Genomic DNA, 9,522 nt, shown 5'->3' on the forward strand with positions numbered 1-9,522 from the left:
CTGTACTTAAATGTACAAGATTTGAGGCAGGTGGATCCGGACATCACTCTGGTGCATATCAGTGAGCGCATCTGGGACTTCTACGGTGAGATGCACTCCTTTCTTGCCGATCCGCAGCCGAAGAAGTCTTCCTTGTATTTTTTTGTTGTTGTTGTTTCTGTCTATCCTGATTCAGACAGTAGGATAGGGCATTATTCATTTTGTGTATATTCTACTAGTTGCCCGTAGCTTGTGACACCAGGTTCTGGCACACACAGTAATAGATGTTATTTTGGGTTGTATAACTGTCTTTATATTTTATTGATCTTTATTGGTTTATGACTTTAATTGGGGGAAGAATCTATTATAATGGTTTTTGGTAAGGGTAACATGAGAATTTAATTATACTTCCGCGTTGGCTGGCCTGACAAATGGTGTCGGGCGCCATCATGACCTATTATGGAAAATGGGTCGTGACATGAAATTGATTTGAATCGGTACTTCAGCCTGACTAGGACTAGGTGCACTTTCCCCCTCAACCAGAGCTTTCAAACGTTGATATTTGACGTTATCTTGAGGGTATTTTTTTTATGTGTCTAGCCAAAGTCCTGTCCTCGATCGTGATCCCAAAGCTAACTCTATACTACAAGTTTTACATTTAACCTTATTTTCGGAACTATTTGAGTTAAAAATGGCCAAATAGGAGATGTTTTCTGCCGTTTGGTAGGTTCTCTAGAAAAAGTAGGGGCAATAACGAGAGTATCAGATGGGTCATCATTTGGATTAGCTGTGTTATCACTAGTTGGGTCAACATTAGAAGCAGGACTAATGGGTGTATCATCGTCCGGTTGAGTTTCATCAAGAACAATTTCCTCATCATCATTTTCATCAATAGTATTATAATTATTAGAATAGAGAGCATTCATGGTTTAATAATTCACTGGGTGCAATATTATGGCAAAATTCAGTGTCGCTAAATTGGAATAAACTATTATCGGTATCAAGAATAGCAGGTGTAGGACAGCTATGAGGTTTAATTCGGGGAGCCGGGGGCAGGGGAGGAGGAATAACAGTACCACTAGATTTGCCGGTCTTGGATTTTCCCTTATTCTTACTTTTACCAAAAATATTTCTTAAGGAAGACATCTTAATTAATCAAGTAATAGCAAATAAATAAAACAAACAAAACTATAATATTAAGACTTAAGAGTTGGAACGAATTCAACGAATTGACGAATAAGTTGTTGAAAATTGATTATCTTTGAAGACTTGAAGACTTAAATTCAACGACTTCATAGTTTTTTCACAAAGTATAACAACCTCAATATTTTTTTGATTATTTTCTGCAATAAAGTAAGCAATAGTAGCAACCTCAAAATTTTTTTTTGATAAAGTAAATAATTATCGCAAATATAGAAGAAAATTAAAGAGAGATTTTGATAGATTGATATTGATTTTGTGAGAAAAATAAAAAAAAATAATGGGGGTATTTAGTAGAAAATAGGGAAAATGTGTAATAATAAAATATTTGGGGTTAAAAATTAGTTGGGAGGGGTTAAATCTTTATTTTAAATACCCAACAACTACTTTTTTCAAAAGCCAAACGACTCTTTTTTTTAAAATATATTTGTTGTGCCTGTCAAGGGACCGGTCCGGTCTCAATCTCTTGGCGGGCCAAACGGGCCCGATCTAACGGTTCCTAGCTATTAACCGACCCACGAGCCCAACTCTAGCGGGCCAAATAGTCCCAGCCCACTTAGCCCGCGGTCCCAGGCCGGCCTCGGGCCGGCCGACCTAGTTGCTAGCCTTAATCAAATGTGACAAAAGTAATTGTTAATTTAGAGAATTTGAGTTGAAATTAGAAAGTAAAAATCGTGAGAACCATGAAAAGGACTATACATAAAGGATGAAAAATAAAATTGATGAGCAGGTAAATATATTATTTAATTTAGTGAGAAAAATTTATCTAATTAACTCATTCAATCTTACGTCTACCAAATATTAAAAATTATTAAAATTTGAATTTTTTATTAATAATTATATAAATTATTTACCGGTAAAATGATACAGTTGAATTTATATTTGGTTTATAGACAAGTGAATTAATTTGATCCTAAGATAATAAATAGATTAGATAAAAATGTAAGACTTAGCTTTGAGATTGAGATAAAACAGCAAAAATCGTGATTCTGGGAGTAGGGCTTCCGGGGATAATAATGACGATATAAATGAGCAAGAAGATAAAATTATATTGAGCTTTGAACATAGTGTAGCATATGTCTGTCAGAAAATTCGTGGCTTTATAATGATAATAGAGCACACCATTTATAGTTGCACCTAGGGAACAAGGTCCTAGGATCAATCTCCTCTTTATGATAATTAAGAGGCACATTGAAGAATGTGTAACGATAGACAGTGAATGTCATAATCTCAGTAACGGATCACATACTTAATCTTGTAGAATATTCTTCACTAAATGCTACCAGGCGACAGATATTTATTTCGCGTTTATGAATATCATTCTCTCCGGTAACAGACGAGATCGTTGCCTTCAGACCCGACTGTCTTCTGTCTTTGGCTCCACGTGTCACTTCCTCATGTGATCATTTAATATGAATATATTTACCCTGTACATAAATATAAATTATAGTGTATATATTATATAATAATATAGTAGTGCTTCTTATTTTTGGGGCCTTAAATATTGGGAGCCTAACGCAAGAGCGTCACTTGCCTAACCCTGGAGCCGCCCTTGTTCCTATGGTAGAGAAAAACTTTAATCTTTGTTAAATTTCTCAACTGCCACTTCCACTATAATGAGCGGTGAGACCTTAAATCTATCTATATTGGGCTGTTCAACTACCATTATTCCTAGTTGGTAGGGTTATGGTGGAAAATAAGTAAATAGAAACTTTTATAATATAAGATGCTGTCTGGTTGGATAAAACAATGAAAAAAAAAGAGAGATTTCTGCTCTCGACTATGTTTCTCGGATACAAATGAAATTTTAGAGGTCGGATTTGTCATCACCAAAATTATAGTATTTGTTGTATGAGTTAGCACATTTTTCTTTTTGTTGAAAAATAACTTATATTTTTAGTCAAAATGTAATTAACTCGATCACCATTTAATTTAGTTAAATGACCGATGATTATTGATTTATTGTGTAAATATTACTTGATTTTTATATAATTAATTAAAAGTTCCCGGTCTATTGTTACTACTCAACTTCATTGACGGGTGCTGAGTTACGATTTGCATTTTCTTATAATACTACACGGGTGTAGCAGTATTTTTGGAGGTTTTGGTTTGCAATTGAAAAGAAGAAAAAGAAAAGGTTCTGGTTATTCTATCAAACACAGAGTCGGGCCCAGGATTTGAAAGTAGGTGGTGCACTTCTGGATTCAACCAAAATATGCTTTGTAGATACGATGTCCACTACTAATATATTATTATTTTCTAAAGACATATCCATGTATATATCAAAGAAATTGTCAAACTTTAAGGGTGCGAGTGACCACTCTCAATATAACATAGGTCTGCCTCTGATCAAATAATATTGTCCAGATAGACTACAAAACTAAAACCTAAGCACCACAAGTATTTGTCCAAGTGATCAAATTTCGCAATGTTCAACGACATGTAATTGAGCATGCTAAAACAAACTAGTAATAGTAGGATTTAGCATCATATTTACATAACATAACTGAAGATTACCTTGGATGTAGGTTGTTAGAATTTTGCTAGAGAAGTATAATCAAAGATAAGGTGTATGCATAAAATATATATACAACCTAATGTTCAGGATTAACTATTAAGGTTGTAAGACTAATCAGCTTTTTGTATGAGTTATCGACGAACTGAGCATCACTATAATTAATAGTCCTAATTCATGCTGCTGCAGGTGTAGAAGAAAGGTGATTAGAAACAATGCTATACTCAATTCTGTGCCCACTTTTGGTTCAAACAGACAGCTGATCATATATATATATATATATATATATATATATATATATATATACTTACCGTAACGGTCTACAGTCGTGTGTTATTTAGTGTGCTGANACAGACAGCTGATCATATATATATATATATATATATATATATATATATATATATTTCCCAAGGTCTCAGCTGTGTATTTTATGTGCTGATCACCAGTACTAGCAACCTCAAATTCTATAGAGGGCATGCATTTTGCCAGGTAGCTAGTGTAAGAAGGGACAACAATTCCCAATTGGAATGCCTCTTATAAATTTCTTCCAAAGCCTTAGTGAATTCCTTGAATTTCTTCTTAACCACTTGTCGATCAATGGCTCTCCCTCCCGGGAACAACACTAGACCTTCCTCACTCACAAGGTCCGCGAGTTTTCCGCAGTTCTCGCTCAAATAGAGTGTCTCGTAATACTCTCCATGTTTTCCTCGTGACCTCTAATCCATTCGTGTCGCATTAGCTCACCAAGTTTCGTTCCCTTGCATAAGTACCAATGGTTATTCATCAAGAAGAGATAGGAGAGAGTGTCGTCCGTGTATGTCTTTGCCCAACTCTCTAAATTGAGCTCAGGCTATAATTACGTATTTTAGTCGCTTATTACACTCTAATTTACTGTACTTTGATTGAGTTTGAGCTTTAATCGCTAGTGTTTTGCACTAATTGTGTGTTTTATGCCTTGTAGGAGTGATTCCGAGCTATGTAGATGTTATGGATTGAATTCAAGTGATCTAGAGCTTTGAATTCTGAGTAAAAGCCCAAGAAATTAAGCCGGGATCGTGTTCGGGGATCAACGGATGATAGTTAAGAACGAACGAAGAATCGAGTAGGCATATTGTGCACTGTCAAGTAAAATATACATAACTTTTCTTCCAGAACTCTATTTGATCTCCACAATATATGGTTGGAAAGATAATTCAAAGGGCTACAACTTTCATGTTTTACGTTTTTCCAAATTCCAAACAAAACAGGGTGGAAAATGCGCGACAAGTGCGCGGCCGCGCACTGGCCGCGGATGTGAGACAGAAACTGGCCAAAATCCGCGGCCGCGGATGTCCCGACCTGGAAAAGTGTCATTTTTCGTGTAGGAGAAGGTATAATTATTTGGGCCCGACCCTACTTGGTATATATACATGGAAAAATGGTATTTTGAGCACCTTTGACATACTTTGGACACAGATTCGACCTAAGGAGGCAAGAACACACTAGGGACAAAGCGGAGAATTCTTCTACGAGTTTTTCACTTCCTGCTTCCTATTTCCATTATTGGTTATGATCTAGTATTGTAGTTATGCATACCATTATGATTACCTAATTTGTTATCTAGGATTTTGATGGAACCTCTTGGAGGATGAATTCTTGTTATGTTTTAATATAGTTAACCTTTGAATTTGTCTATTTATTCAACTACGTGCTTATCTCAGTTGATTGAATGGCCATCGATTGACTGTGCCTATTTATTATGTGTTGCTTGAGAAATGATACATATTTAGGTGGTTGTTGAACAACGTCACTCCTATCGTATGTGAGAAATCAATATAGCGGGTTTAAAGGTAGGTTGAGAAATAACAAAGCTTTGACGTAGTCATGATGAGTAGTTAGATAAAGCCAACTAGCGTAGTTCGAGAGAATATGTCTAGTAAATTGTTGTAGTTGCTCGAGAGAGAATTACGGCACCTAAAGTGCTCACGATCAGTAGAGAATACATAGGCGAAATTGTAGGGAACATAGCAGGAAGGATTCCAACATTTGAGGAAATCATAACTCTAGACCTCCTAAATTTAATCTCCAACCCTTAGTATCTTTAGTTGTTAATTTACTGCTTTAGTTTCTTATTTAATTAGTTAGATATAAGAATCTTAATTTTTATAACTTAGAAATTTATTCGAGCTTGTCTTCTTAGCGATATTGAACAATTATGGCGAAACCTTAGTTCTCAGTGGATTCGACTCCGGACTTTTAGACTGGATTATATTTGCAGCGACCACTTATCCTTTTTAGGACTAGAGTTGGGCGTGATCAAATTTTGGCGCCGTTGCCGGGGATTAACGATGTAGCTGTAGGTGTACATATTGCTAGGTTTTAAGTTTGAACTTTTATTTTTATTATTTGTATTTGATTTATTTTATTTTGTGTTACTTGTTGATTTTAGAAACATGACATCTTGGAATTATGAGAGTTTCAATGTTGATAATTCTACTATTGTTCTTCCTAATGTTTATTTTGGAGGAAACCACCCATGGCAAAATTATCAAAATATTTTCGAGAGCGAGTTATATGCACCAACTCAATCTTATGTGTGGAATGTATGTGATATGTGTGGTGGTCAAGATGGTAACTTTTATGGTTGTGCTTATATTTCTTATCTTTCCTCAACCCCTTACTTTGATAGTTTTTCTTTTTCTTGTGAAGTTAATAGGAACAAAGAACCCAGGGATGATGACCTGAAAGAGATCAAGGATATGCTAAGGTGCCTTGTGGAATAAAATGATGAGAAACAACTGTACATACAAAGGCAAGATGCTGCTATTCGCAACCTAGAGGCACAAATGAGTAAACTAGTTGATGTATTTAATGCTCAACAAGCCAATATTGTGGATAGTAGCCAAGAAGAGCATGAATTAGATGCTGAAATTGAGGTGCAAATGGAGGAGATCAGAGTAGAAAACCAACAATCTAACCAACTAGAATTTGAAGATGTCGATGTTGAAGAAGTAATACTAGACTCAACCAAGGACGTTGAAGATACAAATTTAATTGACTCTAGTGTGATTGGTGTTGAGGAGGTTAAAAATCTTGAAGTTCATGTATTTGAGCGTGTTGGACCTCATTCCAAACACTTCTCTACATTATGTTCAGATGGTGAAATGGAATTGATATGTATGAGCCTATGCAAGAGTCAAAGGAAGAGGTAGATGAGTTCTATATTCTGAAATTTTCAAGGTCGTCTAGGCAAAATGACACTCCTCGGTTAAAGCCAAAAAGTTCATAAAGTATCATTTAATGTTTGGCTTGCAACAATTTGTATCGCCCCCCAAGAGCATGATCATAGAACAGAATCAAAACTTGGGGTCCAATTCATAAGTTTGAAGTGGAGGCAGAAATTGATTCGCGTCGTGCCGCGATGTTAAATCAAGCGCTTGTTGGGAGGCAACCCAGCTTTACTATTTTTTTAAAACTTTTCTTTTATTATTTTTTTAAATTGTATTATGTTTGTAGTGTCGATTTTTGATTTTCCAGGAGCATGGAAAGCAAAGTCATTGGAAGGATGCAACAGCAAACCAGATAGTTGGAACTAAGTGTGAGGTACCCGCACGAAGGACCAGGCCTGGGAGAAGTCTGAGTACCCCATGAGCTGCTAGTGCTTCGGCCTTTGGCCTACCAAGGAGTTTCTTTTACCCCCCTATTAGTTATGGTATGCATTGGGGACAATGCACAATTTTAAGTGTGGGGTGAGGAGATTGTTTGGGCGACTTTCCATGCTATTTTAGTTGTATTAGTTTAATTGAATAATTTTTTTTTACAAAAATAAGAAAGATTGGACTTTTCCCGATGATGGATATATTAGACAATTTTCTTGAGGGATTTAAGTCTAAAGAAAAAGGACAAAAAGATTTTATTTTTAGGTAGTGTAACAATTCTCCTTGGTTTTTCTTTCTGCTGCGGTTCTTTTCTAAGGGTTTTGTTTGAACCGAGTGTAGTTAGTTTTATTTTTTTAGGAGCAGGAGCCAGTTTGAGATGAATTGAATTGACGCAATATCTATTGACTTTGTTATGCCTCGAGAATAGTGAGTACATTGGTTGTGACACTTAGGCTCATTTGTTGACTCTTGTATAAGTACCTTAAATTGTATAAGCTTAACTTTGCTTAACTGCTTTGACTAGAGTGTCTTGATGAAACCAATCCTGAGTGAGTTATGTGCCATGTGTGTTATTCTGTGCATTGCATTTGAATCTAGAACTTGCCCCGTGTGTTTGCAAAGCGAAATAGTAGTTTTGTTCTGTCTTGGAAGTGATATAGGCGTTTCTCTGTTGAGCCATATATATATTTTACCCGCCTAATTGTTATGTATCGTAGTTAACCCCTTTGAGCCTGTAATCCTATTTTTTTGGCAACCACATTACAAGCCTTACCCATTTGTTTGAATTAACCATCTATTTGAACCTTCTAACCTCTCATGAGCACTTGATTGTTATGAACTATGTAAAAGTTAAAGTTTCACGACCCAAGTTCGCCTCCGTGAACTATCGTGACGACACCTAGTCTTTACGACTAGGTAAGCCTAACTATTTCGGAAAAAGGAACAAAATGCGGAAACTAATAAAAACTGAAGATAAACAAATGGGAAAGTGTTTAAGATGTCGCTCGGCATATACCAATACAAGATCTCAAAAACTGAACAAATTCCCAAAATCCGGAATCCCATGAATCACAAGCTAAGAGATACATAATAAGCTCTAACTCCAGGAATGTCTATCAACAAGGAAAAATACAGAAGGGCTAAACTAGTACAGAGAATATAAAGGGACTCCTCGGTCTGCGCACGCGGCAGATATACCTCGAAGTCTCTACAAAAGCGCCTCGCCTCAAGGGTGATAAGACTGAGTGAGAGTACCTGGATCTGCACATGAAAAACATGTGCAGAAAGGGCATGAGTACACCACAGCGGTACTCAGTAAGTGCCAAGCCTAACGTCGGTCGGGTAGTGACGAGCAAAGTCAGGGCCCTACTGAGGTTAAATGAAATACAAGGTATAACAATATAGAATAAGACAGTATAGTTAAGTGCAACAATAAGAAGTAACACATGATAGAAAGAACAACAACAACTATAACAGAGATAACAACGGGGATCTCCCAGGATACCGTCCTGTAGACCCAAATATAAATATCCAGTGGATCTCCCGGGATACCGTCCCGTAGTCCAACTCATAGTGCGCGGGGATCTATTGGAATCCCGATCCGTAGTCCCAAATATAAACACTGAGTACTGGGGGAATCTAATGGGTGTAGTCCCGTAGTTCCAATGTAAAGTGCAGGGGGATCGTCCCGGAATACCGAAATCCGTGGTCCCCAAAAGGTAACTCACTACGGAGGGATCTCTCGGGATACCGCCCTGTAGTCCCCAAAGTAAATACACAGCAGCAACACGAAGAATACTCAATTCAATCAAATTTCACACCAAGGTAAAACAGGTATTTCTAACCTAGCATGCTACACATAATCCAATTAAGGCAGTTGAGCAAATAAGCAATTAAATCAATTAGACATGCCTCCCTAAGCTAACAGCAGACTTAAATTGCAAGTAGTATAAATAGGAAAGGAAACACAATTTTTTTAGTTACTTAATGAAAACCAAATTTTCAACAATTAGCACAAGTACGTACTCGCCACCTCACGTACAAGGCATTTCAAATATCAATAATACCAAATCCTAAGGGGAGTTTCCCCACACAAGGTTAGGCAAGCCACTTACCTCGAACCGGCTAAAAAATCAACCCGAAACCACGTTCTTGCCACGAGTGCTCGACTCCAAATGGCCCAAATCTATT

Source organism: Nicotiana attenuata, unplaced genomic scaffold (genome assembly GCF_001879085.1).
Source record: "Nicotiana attenuata strain UT unplaced genomic scaffold, NIATTr2, whole genome shotgun sequence".
NCBI classification, from domain to species: Eukaryota; Viridiplantae; Streptophyta; class Magnoliopsida; order Solanales; family Solanaceae; genus Nicotiana; species Nicotiana attenuata.